We start from the raw sequence: 11317 nt of genomic DNA on the forward strand, positions 1-11317 counted from the left end.
AGACTGGAGCAGGCGGACACTGCAATCTTGCTCCCTGCAGGACAAAGAGTGGGCCCCACCTCCACACAGCTGAGGCCACTGGACAGAGGACGCAGCTGGGAGCAGGGGCTGAGCGCATTTCCCAAAGGTGCAAGTGGAAAGAACAAGTTGGCTTGAGGCAGGTGCCCACTGCCCGCCCTCTCTCCAGGGACAGTCGCGTGGAGCGTGTAATGCCTGATCCACGGCCGGCCACGCCAATATGGGAGAGGAGGCAGGCTTTGCTCTGGAGCTCACCGGATCCCCTTTGGCTGTCCCTCACTCTTTAAGCTCATCCACATCCAATCTTCCAGTCCATTCCTGCTGGCATTCCCACCCTGCTTTTCTCTCTCCAGATACATCTCCTGCTCCTGCTCTGTGCTAGCCCAGGTGCCAAGTGCTGGGGAGTGGTGACAAACAAGACACGGTGCTTGCTTCTAGAGGACTCTTCTAGGGCTTTAACTGCAGTGTGACACGGGTGCCAGAAGAGCAGCATGCGTGGCACCTAGTTACCGACCTCGCCTGACTCCCATCCCATGCGGTCTACCGTGCAGAGGCGCCCTTCCCCATGTCTTGACCCTGGCTACTGATAAATTGGCCAACCTTCCCTGGAAAAGGTCTGATAAACTCAGTTGCAATGCAAATATTAGTGTTTTCCCAAAAGGACCTAGAAACAGCTGATGACTCAGCCGAAGGAAAGAACAGCTTGTGTTAGGGCTTTCAGGAGTCTTTGTAGCCAGGGAAGTGAGGAGGGCACACCCAATCCTATGGGAGTTTAGAGAGAGAGAGGGAGAGACAGAGTGTGTGTGTGTGTGTGTGCTCGTGTGCTCAAGGATAATTTTCAGTGGAGTTCACTATGGGAACACAATGGCATGATGGCAAGTTAGTTTTATTGGGCCATAGTAATAAGACTGGGATAAAATGATTTTCTTGCCCAAATCATGAAAAAAGCAGCAGGTTACAGAAAATATTAAATAAAACAAGATACCTTCATATGCAAAACAGTAGAGTTGCCTCTCAACCACATACCGTATACAAACATTAACTCAAAATGGATCAGTCACCTAAATATAAGAACTAAAAGTGTAAGATTCTTAGAGGAAAAAAAAACAAACCTAGGTGTTAATCATCGTGACCTGTATTAGGCAATAATTTCCTACCTATGACACCAGAAACACAAGTAACACAAAGAAAAATAGATAAATTGGATATTATTGAAATTTAAAATTCTATTAATTAGGGACTTCCCTGGTGGTCCAGTGGTTAAGACTCTGTGCTTGCAGTTCACGGGGCATGGGTTCAAACTGGTTGATGAACTAGGATCCTGCATGCTGCACAGTGCTGCCAAATAAAATGATGTAAAATGAAACAAAATAAAATTTTGTGCATCAAAGGACACTGTTAAGAAAGTGAAAACAACACAAAATGGAAGAAAATATTTGGAAACTGTGTATCTGATAAGGAACTTATATCTAGAACATATAAAGGACTCTCGGAACCCATTAATAAAAAGACCAGTTAAAAATAGGCAAGAGGTCTCAATAAACATTTCTCTAAAGAAGATAAACAAATGACCAGTAAGCACATGAAAAGATGCTCAGCATCATTAATTACCAGGGAAATGCAAGTCAAAACCACAGTGAGTTACAGCCTCACAACCAACAGGATTGTTATTCAGTCACTAAGTCATGGCTGACTCTTTGTGACACCATGGACTGCAGCATGCCAGGCTTAAACTGGCCTTCACTATCTCCTGAAGTTTGCTCAAACTCATGTCCATTGAGTCAGTGATGTCATCCAACCATTTTATCCTCTGTTGCCCCCCTTCTCCTCCTGCCCTCAATCTTTCCCAGCATCAGGGTCTTTTCCAGTGAGTTGACTCTTTGTATCAGGTGGCTCTTAGCATCAGCTTCAGTGTCAGTCCTTCCAATGAATATTCAGGGTTGATTTCCTTTAGGACTGACTGGTTTAATCTCTTTGCTGTCCAAGGGACTCTCTAGAGTCTTCACCACAATTTGAAAAATCAATTCTTTGGTGCTCAGCCTTTTTTATGGTCCAGCTCTCATATCTGTACATGACAACTGGAAAAACCATAGCTTTGACCATATGGATCTTTGTTGGCAAAGTGATGTCTCTTACCAGTAGGATGGTTGCAATCAAAATGACAAAAGTTGGCAAGAATATAGAGAAACTGTGACTCTTGTACATCAGAAGGAATATAAAATGGTGCAGCTGCTTTGGAAAATGGTCAGGTGCTTCCTCAAACATAGAGTTACAGGTAATCCAGCAGTTCCCCAAAAGAAATGAAAATATATATAAGCACAAAAAGTGGATGGATGTTCTTAGCAGTATTGCTTTGTAGTAAAAAAGTGGAAACAACCCAAATGTTCATCAGTGGATGAATGGATAAATAAAATGCGGCATATCCACACAATGGAATATTCAGTTCAGTCGCTCAGTCATGTCAGACTCTTTGTGACCCCATGAGTTGCAGCACCCCAGGCCTCCCTGTCCATCACCAACTCCCGGAGTTCACTCAAACTCACGTCCATCTATCGAGTTGGTGATGCCATCTAGCCAATGGAATATTATTCAGTCATTAAAAAAACGAAGCACTGATATGGGCCACAACACGGATGAACCTTAAAAACATCATGCTGAGTGAAAGAAGCTAGTCATGAAAGATTACATATTGTGTGAGCCCATTTATGTGAAATTCCCAGAACAGGCAAGTCCATAGAGACAGAAAGTAGGTTAGAGGTTTCCAGGGGCTGGGGCTGGGGGGAATGGGGAATGACTGCTGACAAGTATGACATTTCTTTCTGGAGTGATGAAAATGTTCTAACATTGATAGCAGTTGTGGCTGCACAACTCTATGAATATACTAAAAACACACGAATTGCACACTTTAAATGGGTGAATTGAATGGTATATACATTACATTTTCAACATAGTCATAAAAACAAATAAACAATACACACACCAGAATACCTTGCCTTTCTCTTTTGAGCTGCAGAAACTCACATTATCCCAGGCTTGACTTAGCCTGGGGCTGGGGTCCAGGGTCCAGTGAGGTGGGATGGGAGTGTCAGGGTTAGTTCTTCCAAGAGCATCAGTGAACAAACATTTTGGAATCAAGTGATGGATGAGATCATGCAAACACAGGGGACTGACTCAGGTGCCAAGGGAAGCATTCCAGAAGGAACAGTTAATTGAAGACCATGCCTTTCTCTCGGAGGTCCCTACACAGCTGGAGTAAGGACTGGAAAGGCACAGTGACCTCAAATGCCCCTACCTCAACTGGCTCTGGTAACCAGCTCCTCCTAGGGAAGAAGAGAGCAGAGTCCTTTTCTCCTTAGGTAGATGATCGGGCAAGGACAAGAAATTTCCACCTTAGAGGGTTTCACAAGTAAGACTAGAATTCCACACACTCTAGATAATTTGAAAACATCCCTGCCTAAAGATAGAGATCCAACTGTTCAGTAGAGATGTCCACTAAGTTGTCCAATCAGTTTGACAGCCTAGCTATGAAAAATATCCAATAAGTATGTATTAAATTCTTATCGTATGGTTCAGTGGTGAAGAATCCACCTGCCAAGTAGGAGACATGGGTTCGATTCTTGGGTCAGGAAGATCCCCTGAAGAAGGAAAGTGCAACCCATTCTAATATTCTTGCCTGAGAAATCCCCTGGACAGGAGCCTGGCGGGCTACAGTACATGGGGTTGCAAAAGAGTTGGACTAAACAACAACAATATGGGGGAAATATTCATGGAATTATCACAATCAAAAATGAAAATATCTATGCTTGCTATATTTGAAGAAATAAAAGACAAGACTGAGAATTGTGGCAAAGAATTTGAAACCAATGAGAAAAAGAAAAAGCCATATGGAAACTCTAGAGGTGGAAAATAAAACAAGTGAAATGAATTCAGTGGCTGAGTATGACAGCATGTTATATAGAGCTGAAGAGAAAAATCAGTGAATCAGAAGATAAATCAGAAGGAAATATCCAGTAAGCAGCAAGGAAAGACAAAAGACAGGAAGGACAGAATAGAGGCTATATCTGTACAGAAGTGACACTGAGAAAGACCTCCTGAGGCCTAGACTCAGAAGTCACACCACAGGGACTTCCCTGGTGGTCCAGTGGCTAAGAACCCACATTCCCAAGGCAGGGGGCTTGGATTTGATTCAGGATCAGGGAACCAGACCCCATAGGCAACTAAGAGCCTGCATGCCACAACTGAGACCTGGGACAGCCAAATAAATAAACAAAAATAAATTATTTAATTAAAAAAGGACAGTCTTTCCAAAAATCATGAATGACTGAGGGTCCGTGTGATAAAAAAATAAACTGTATATACAAAATAGATCAACGGCAATGTCCTACTGTATAGCACAGGTAACTGTATTTAATATTTTGTTGCAACCTATAACAGAAAAGAATCTGAAAAAGAATATTTATATATATATATAAAATGAAAATTAAAAATGTTAATCGCCCAGTTGTGTCCTACTCTTTGTGAGCCCATGGACTATAGCCCACCAGGTTCGTCCGTCTGTAGAATTCTCCAGGCAAGAATACTGGAGTGGGTTGCTATGTCCTCCTCCAGGGGATCTTCCTGACCCATGAATGCTAGAGAATCTATGTCTCTAGCATTGCAGGCAGATTCTTTACCATCTGAACCACCAAGGAAGTATATATATAAATATATAACTGAATCACTGTGCTGTATACCTGAAATGAACACAACACTGTACACTGTACATCAACTATACTTCAATTAAAAAATGAAATAAAATACCTCCACATTATAAACAAAAATAATTCCGGATCGCCTGTGGGTCTAAAAGGGGAGGGCAAGAAAATAAGACGTCTAGAAAGTAACGGAGGGTGGAGTGTTCCCTATTCTCATTAGTTTAGGGTAGTGCAATACATTTTGAAAAAGACACAAAGCTACTAATCAGAACAGAAAAGGCTGATTAACTCTACCGCAGCAAAATTAAAGATTGTTTTGGATGAGTTAGTGGGGCACTAACAAAAATGACAAGGCATCTAGAACTTACTGGAAGTGAAAGTTGCTGCTATCGAAAACTGGGAGACAGTGAGAGTCATTCTCAGAGGGACGTGTATTCCCTCAACTGCATTCACAGAAAAACAAGAAAGATTTAAAAATAAGTGAACCGCACAGTCTACTTTTGAAACCAGAAAAAGAACAACAAAATACATCCAAAGAAAATAACAGGAAAGAAAATAAAAGCAGAGATGAGTGAAACAGAAAACAAACAAAAACTAGAACAAAATGAAGAGTTAGTGTTTTGAAAGGACTAAAAAAGAGACAGCCCTTCAGGAAAAGAAAAATAGCATCAAGACAAAAAGGAAGGAGACACAAATAAGCAACATCGGAACTGAAGAGAGGGCATAATCAAGAGATTTTAAAAATATGATTAGAAATGCCTTACTCTCCTACATTTTGAAAACCTCAATGAAGTGCATACTTTTATAAGAAAACACTCATTGTGGTAAAATTGGCCCAAGAAGAAAGAGGAAAATCTGTACGGGCAATAACCAGACAGGAAGATGAAATATTAAAGGCCTATCCTCAAAAGGCATCTGAAAGTTGTAGACATAAACAGCAAACAGCTAAACTCGACAATTATTAACTAAAAATGCAGGAAATCATCTTCATGACCTTAAAGTCAGGACAGCCCTCCGAAACAGCAAAGCCACAGAAGACAGTAGTGATAAACTTGACCATACAGGAATCTAAAAGACCTACGGTAAAAATAAGCAGACATGCATTTGCTCCATTTATGTATATAAGAGGCAAAATATTAGTATTTAGCATATATGTGACTCTTACATCAGAAAGAAAAGACAACACAGTAGAAATGGGCAAAGACCCCATAACAGGATTGATGCGGAAGAAAACTCATTTCCAAATGGCTGACCAACACGAAAAGCTGCAACTTAATTTAACACAACAGCTAGACCCCTATGGGCACCCACCAGGGGAGCAAAAATCTTCGAGTTCGATAATATCAGTATTTGAGAGGCTGCGGAGTAACCTGTATTTACCCCATGCTGCGGAGGATGTCGCTGGTAGCGTGTTAGTGACTTAAAACTGAAAACGTGCATGCTGTTACTCTTAGCAACTCTAATCCTGTTTTATCTGAAAAAGGAAAAAAACGTTAAGTATGACCAAAACGGTCGACACAAAGATGTTCATTTTAACATTTAAAAAATAACAGCAAGCAAATGTTTACCATTTACATGTCCACCTATAGGTAGATAGCTAAGTTGATTGATGTGTCAGAATGATCGCATAGTAATAACAGTCAAAACAAATGAGAGTTATTTAAAACGAAGTGGCCTTAAAATTTTATTTATTTATTTGGCTGTGCTGGGTCTTAGTTGTGGCACGTGGGATTCTCAATCTTCACTGGGGGCCTGCAGGATCTAGTTCGCTGACCAGGGTTCCAACTCAGGCTCCCTGCAGCGGGAGCACGGAGTCTTAGCCACTGGACCACCAGGGACGTCCCTTCAAAGTGGCTTTAAAAAATATTGCTGAGTGAAAAAAGCAAGATATAGAATAATGTGTGTGACTGATACCATTTTTATAAAATGCAAACAATGTTATATAGTTCCAGATACATATAGGTGTGTAAAAAAGTATTTTAAGACATCTGAGAGGATACAGGTCAAACTGATAGAATTAGGGGGAATGTTAAGGGGTCTCAGTAGGACAGGGGAGGCAAGGCAATCAAGAGGGAGGTGGATTAAAGGAAACATTAATTTTATCTGCAGGGCTTTAAATTTTTAAAAAGAGAAAATGAATGTAACCATTGTGGGAGTATAATAATACAGGGACCCAGCAAAGGCAGGTGCCCCAGGCTTGCTATGATTGTTGCAGAGTGTGTGTTCACAGATAGGCACCTGTGAGGCACACATGCAGGCATGAACCAGAAGGGGCTCGATATTCATCGTGCAGGACATTCAAGCAGGTGCCTGGGCACAGACTCAAGTGGGTGTAAAGGTGAGGCCAGGCCCAGCATCCTTTCATTCCTTGGCCTTTGCTGAGCACCTGGGAGAACTCTGTAAAAGGGAGTGAGAGTCCTGGGCTGCACCACACAGGCCTGCAAACCCGGGGCAGCCCTAACTTCCAGACTGGAAAAAGAACCCAGAGTCAGCAACAGACACATCAGTGGTTTAATGGAGAGAGGAGCTTCCATGTTGGAAGGCAGGTCCTGGAGCACACGCCATGTTGCGTGTGCAGCTGATGGCAGGTAGGACATGGATGCATCTTCACTTCCCGGGGGGAGGGGGAGGAGGAGGTTCCCAGTCATAGGGATTTGACATTGATGGACTCATTAGTTACCGGGGAAACCAGCAGAGGGGCATGCGCCTCCCTGTCCCTTAGATAAGCTGTCTGGTCTAGAATAATCTAGCTCAGGCCAGAGGGGAAAATATGTAGAAAGGCCAGTCAGCTGAGTAGGATGTAGGTGAAGCAGGCACTGGTCAAGCAGTGGATGTACAGAGAACAAGAGAACAGCCGCCACGGGAGGCCTGACCACACAGAGCTATAGTACAGGAGTCTTTAATGTGATTTTTGCTCTCACCCCAGCTGGTCTGAGGCAGCTCTCTGAATGAAGGGAAAGTGGGATTTATTGCAGAAGGAACACAGAAAGAATAAGCTAACAAGATCTTGCAAAAAATGGTGACAGCCTTGTAAGGCAGGCTATTATTTTGAGAAATTTTTCTAAATTCCTGTGTTCTCCCTCTGCTGTAGTTAGATTCAGCTACTATAAAAAATACCAAAATAGTATTGGCTTAAATCAGACAGAAGTTTATTTTCCTTACATAGGAATCCAAACACCAGCATTCCAGGGCAATACTGTGGTCTGTGCCGTCAGGGAAGTCAAGCCCCTTCTCTCTGGTTGCTCTGGGCCCTCTCCATGTGCCTTCTGTCTTACAGTCCCAGAAGGCTGCTGCAGTTCCTACCATCACATCTCACACCCATCTGGCCAGCAGCAGGAAGCAGGGAAGAAAAAGTGTGTGTGTGTCGGGGGCGGGGAGGGGGGTTGGGTGGGGTGCCGGGGTCCAGCCCGGGCTGATCCAGCAAGTTCGAAGCGGGGACTGCGTCGGCAAGGATCAGGATACAATAGCTTTAATTAGATATTAATTAGAGATATAAAGAGTAATAGAATGAGGATAGCTCAGTAGGAAAATTCAGTGGAGAGAAGAGGTTGACTAGCTTGGTTTACGCAGGAGACCAATAAAACTTCAAGGCAAGAAGCTTGCACCACTTACATAGGCCGCAGGCGTCCTTCCGTTCTCCCGAAGGAGAGGAGACACTGAGGCCTCCCCGGTCGGATCTTAGAAGCCCAGGCAAAATTAGTAAGCTTGGTGGGTTCCGCGCTCCAGATGGAGACTCAGCCAGAGTTTGAGAGAGCGACATGAGGAGACCAGTCTTTCGAGGAACTGATCCCAATTCTTTATTTTCCATGGTCCAGTTTTATATACTGAGATGTTATTCAAAAGTCACGCGGGGTCAGCAGTCCTGACTTTTATCAAAGTCAGGTGCTTCATACAAATGTATACAGAGGTCTTAGGGGTGTTACATCATCTTCTGACCAGGGGGCCTGCTGACAATTTATGACCCTCTCCTTGTGACAGCAGTCAGTCAACCAGGACACTTATTTCTCCAGGGGTGATTATTCTTAAAACAGACACCACCCAAATAAAGTTACATTCCTATAGGGTGAGGGTGTAGTGGGTTTTAGTTAAGGAAAAGAATTTACTTAGCCTAAGGTCTAATGTGATTAATATCAAAGGTTAATACTTATTTCTTCTATATATTCATTAATGTGTATAAGGGCAGGGGATGTGGAGATTTAGCAGTAAGCATTGGCTCAACAAATGAAAAGCCCTTCACCAATACAATTTCTAATCAGCCTGCTATACTTATACTAATGGTTTTCTAACTTTTCTAAGGGACTTGTTTTTAGAAGGTTTAAAGCATCTCGTGCCTCTCATGGTTAGGAGGCTGTGAGCAATCACATGTGGCCGGACAAGCCTGTCAGGCAGGCTAGAGAACCTTCAGAGGAGTTTGTAGGTTAAAACACTCTTGTCATGCCCAGGAATTATTATTAACTGGAGCTCTAAGTTAACTCCTTCTCCGAAAGAGGTGGTGGGGGACAGCCCCCCGTAAAGTCAGAGGTGTAGGTGAGAGCACAAAGTAGTAAAGTAGGCAGCCTCTGGTTATGGGGGTAGATGCTCGAGGATTTCCAGGGGGACTCCTGAGGCTCGATCCCACCTTTGCGTATGTCGAGCCTCCTTCCTCATGACCTTTGCCACGGGCGGAGTGCCTCACGCTGGCCCCCAACAGTAGGGGGTGTTCCTTTGTTTTGCAGGCACAGCCAGAATTGCAAGTATGACTTCCATTCTCATCTGGAAAACAGGACATGCTTGCCAGGCCCTTCTAAACTCTCAGGGCTGCTGGAGATGCTGTCTTCATCCAGGCAGCCAGCAGTCAGCTAAGAGTGGGCTTTTCTCCCTAAAGTACAAGGGGGAGGAAGGGATACTGGGGACAATTAGCTGTTGCCTTTAGCTTATGAATAACCAAGCCTGTGGATCAGGTGACATCCACTCCTCTGGTTCTAGCTTCTGGCCCAGTGACACTGTGGAGGCCAGAAGAGAGAGAGTGGAGGAAGGAAAATCAGGCAGATGTGAGTCCAGGTCTCCCCCTAGGTCCAGTTGAGGGTCAGATGTGGCAGCCAGTGCAGGAAACACGAGGCCCGTGCAGCACCAAACCAGTGGCACCGTCAGTTGGTCAGGCAGGGAGGTCTCCAGGCTCAGGTCCCTGAGCCATCCTGGCTTCCTGTGCTGGCAGAGCCAGGAAGGTGGACAGAGCCAGGACGTGTCAGCAGGGTCTCCCACGGCAGGGCAAGGCTGCAGTGGGAATTCACAGATGGGGCTGCCAGATTTAGCAAACTCAGCATCAAGTTCACTTTGCATTTCCGATAAATGAGAAATAATCGCTTTGTATAGTCATGTCCCATTTCCATTCGTTGTTTATCTGGCATTCATGTTTAATTGGGCATCCTGTACTTTATCTGGAAACTCTACAAGGTAAGGATTTTAGGTGGTCAGTCCAGGCTTTGGAGGGTCTGGAGCCCCAGGGGGACCAGCGTGAGCTTAAGGCAAACGTGGGGACCGCCAGGCTCATCCTTATCGCAGGACAAGGACACTGAGACCAGGATCCACAGGGTCCTGCAGAGTAAGCAGCACAGCAGGGGCCAATGCAGAGGCTGCAAACCGGCTCTTCCTGGCCCTGAGGGTGTGCAGGACGACTTGAACACCCCTGACCCCCAGACCAGAGGCCAACACTGCCGAGAGGAGCAGAGAAGGGAGGTCTGAATATATTTTTCTCCCAGAGACTGAGAATTACCCTAAAGAATCTCTAAGAACTTTTAGTTCAGAGGATGAAAATTTATTTATTTTCACCACTAAGCTGCAGGTAAGTGGTTTAAATGCAGACTAAATACAGACCCCCACATCTGTGCTCACTTGAGCACAGCCAGAGGGGACTCGTGACCCTACAACTGCCCCCCCGCCACCCCCCGCTCTTCCGGGGTCAAGGCAGACTTCCCAGGGTGCTGCAGTCCCTGTCCTCCCTGGGATCACTGTCGCCTGCTCCCCAGGGCCCCATCTTTCCCCAAGGCACAGCCAGGATCCATATTTCACAGCTGAGTCATCTTCCCCACTCTATGGGTTTATGGATACTTGGGGCCTCATAAAGTTCAAAGTCTGCAGCCATAATAAAGAGGCCCACTCAGCTTGGCTTGTGCAGCAGGCCATCCCAAGCAGCACAAATGGGTGTTGGGAGCTGGGTGAGCAGAGCTTCAAGAGGGCCCACACTCAGTCCTTTGGGGCCCAGTCTTGGGTCCAGGCCCTTCTCCTCACACTCCACACTCTGGGGACCCCTCTGTGACTAAGATGCTGGGGAAGTGCTATCTCTGAGATACCTCCTGGCCCTGTGTGCTTTGCAGGGCCTTGCAGATTTGGGGGTGCAGAAAAAAATTTGTGCTTCAATGGAAACTATGCATTCTCTACATGCTGCATATCCTGCTGTTATCTCATTCTAGCTTTTTTAAAAACTGAGGTATAAAAATATGGAGGCATAGTTGATGTACAATATAAGTTCCGTACAACATAGTGATACACAATTTTTAAAGGTTTTACTCCATTTATAGTTATTATAAAATATTGGCTATATTCTCTGTGTTGTACAATATATCCTT

This window comes from Bubalus bubalis, chromosome 3, assembly GCF_019923935.1.
Source record: "Bubalus bubalis isolate 160015118507 breed Murrah chromosome 3, NDDB_SH_1, whole genome shotgun sequence".
Classification (NCBI taxonomy): domain Eukaryota; kingdom Metazoa; phylum Chordata; class Mammalia; order Artiodactyla; family Bovidae; genus Bubalus; species Bubalus bubalis.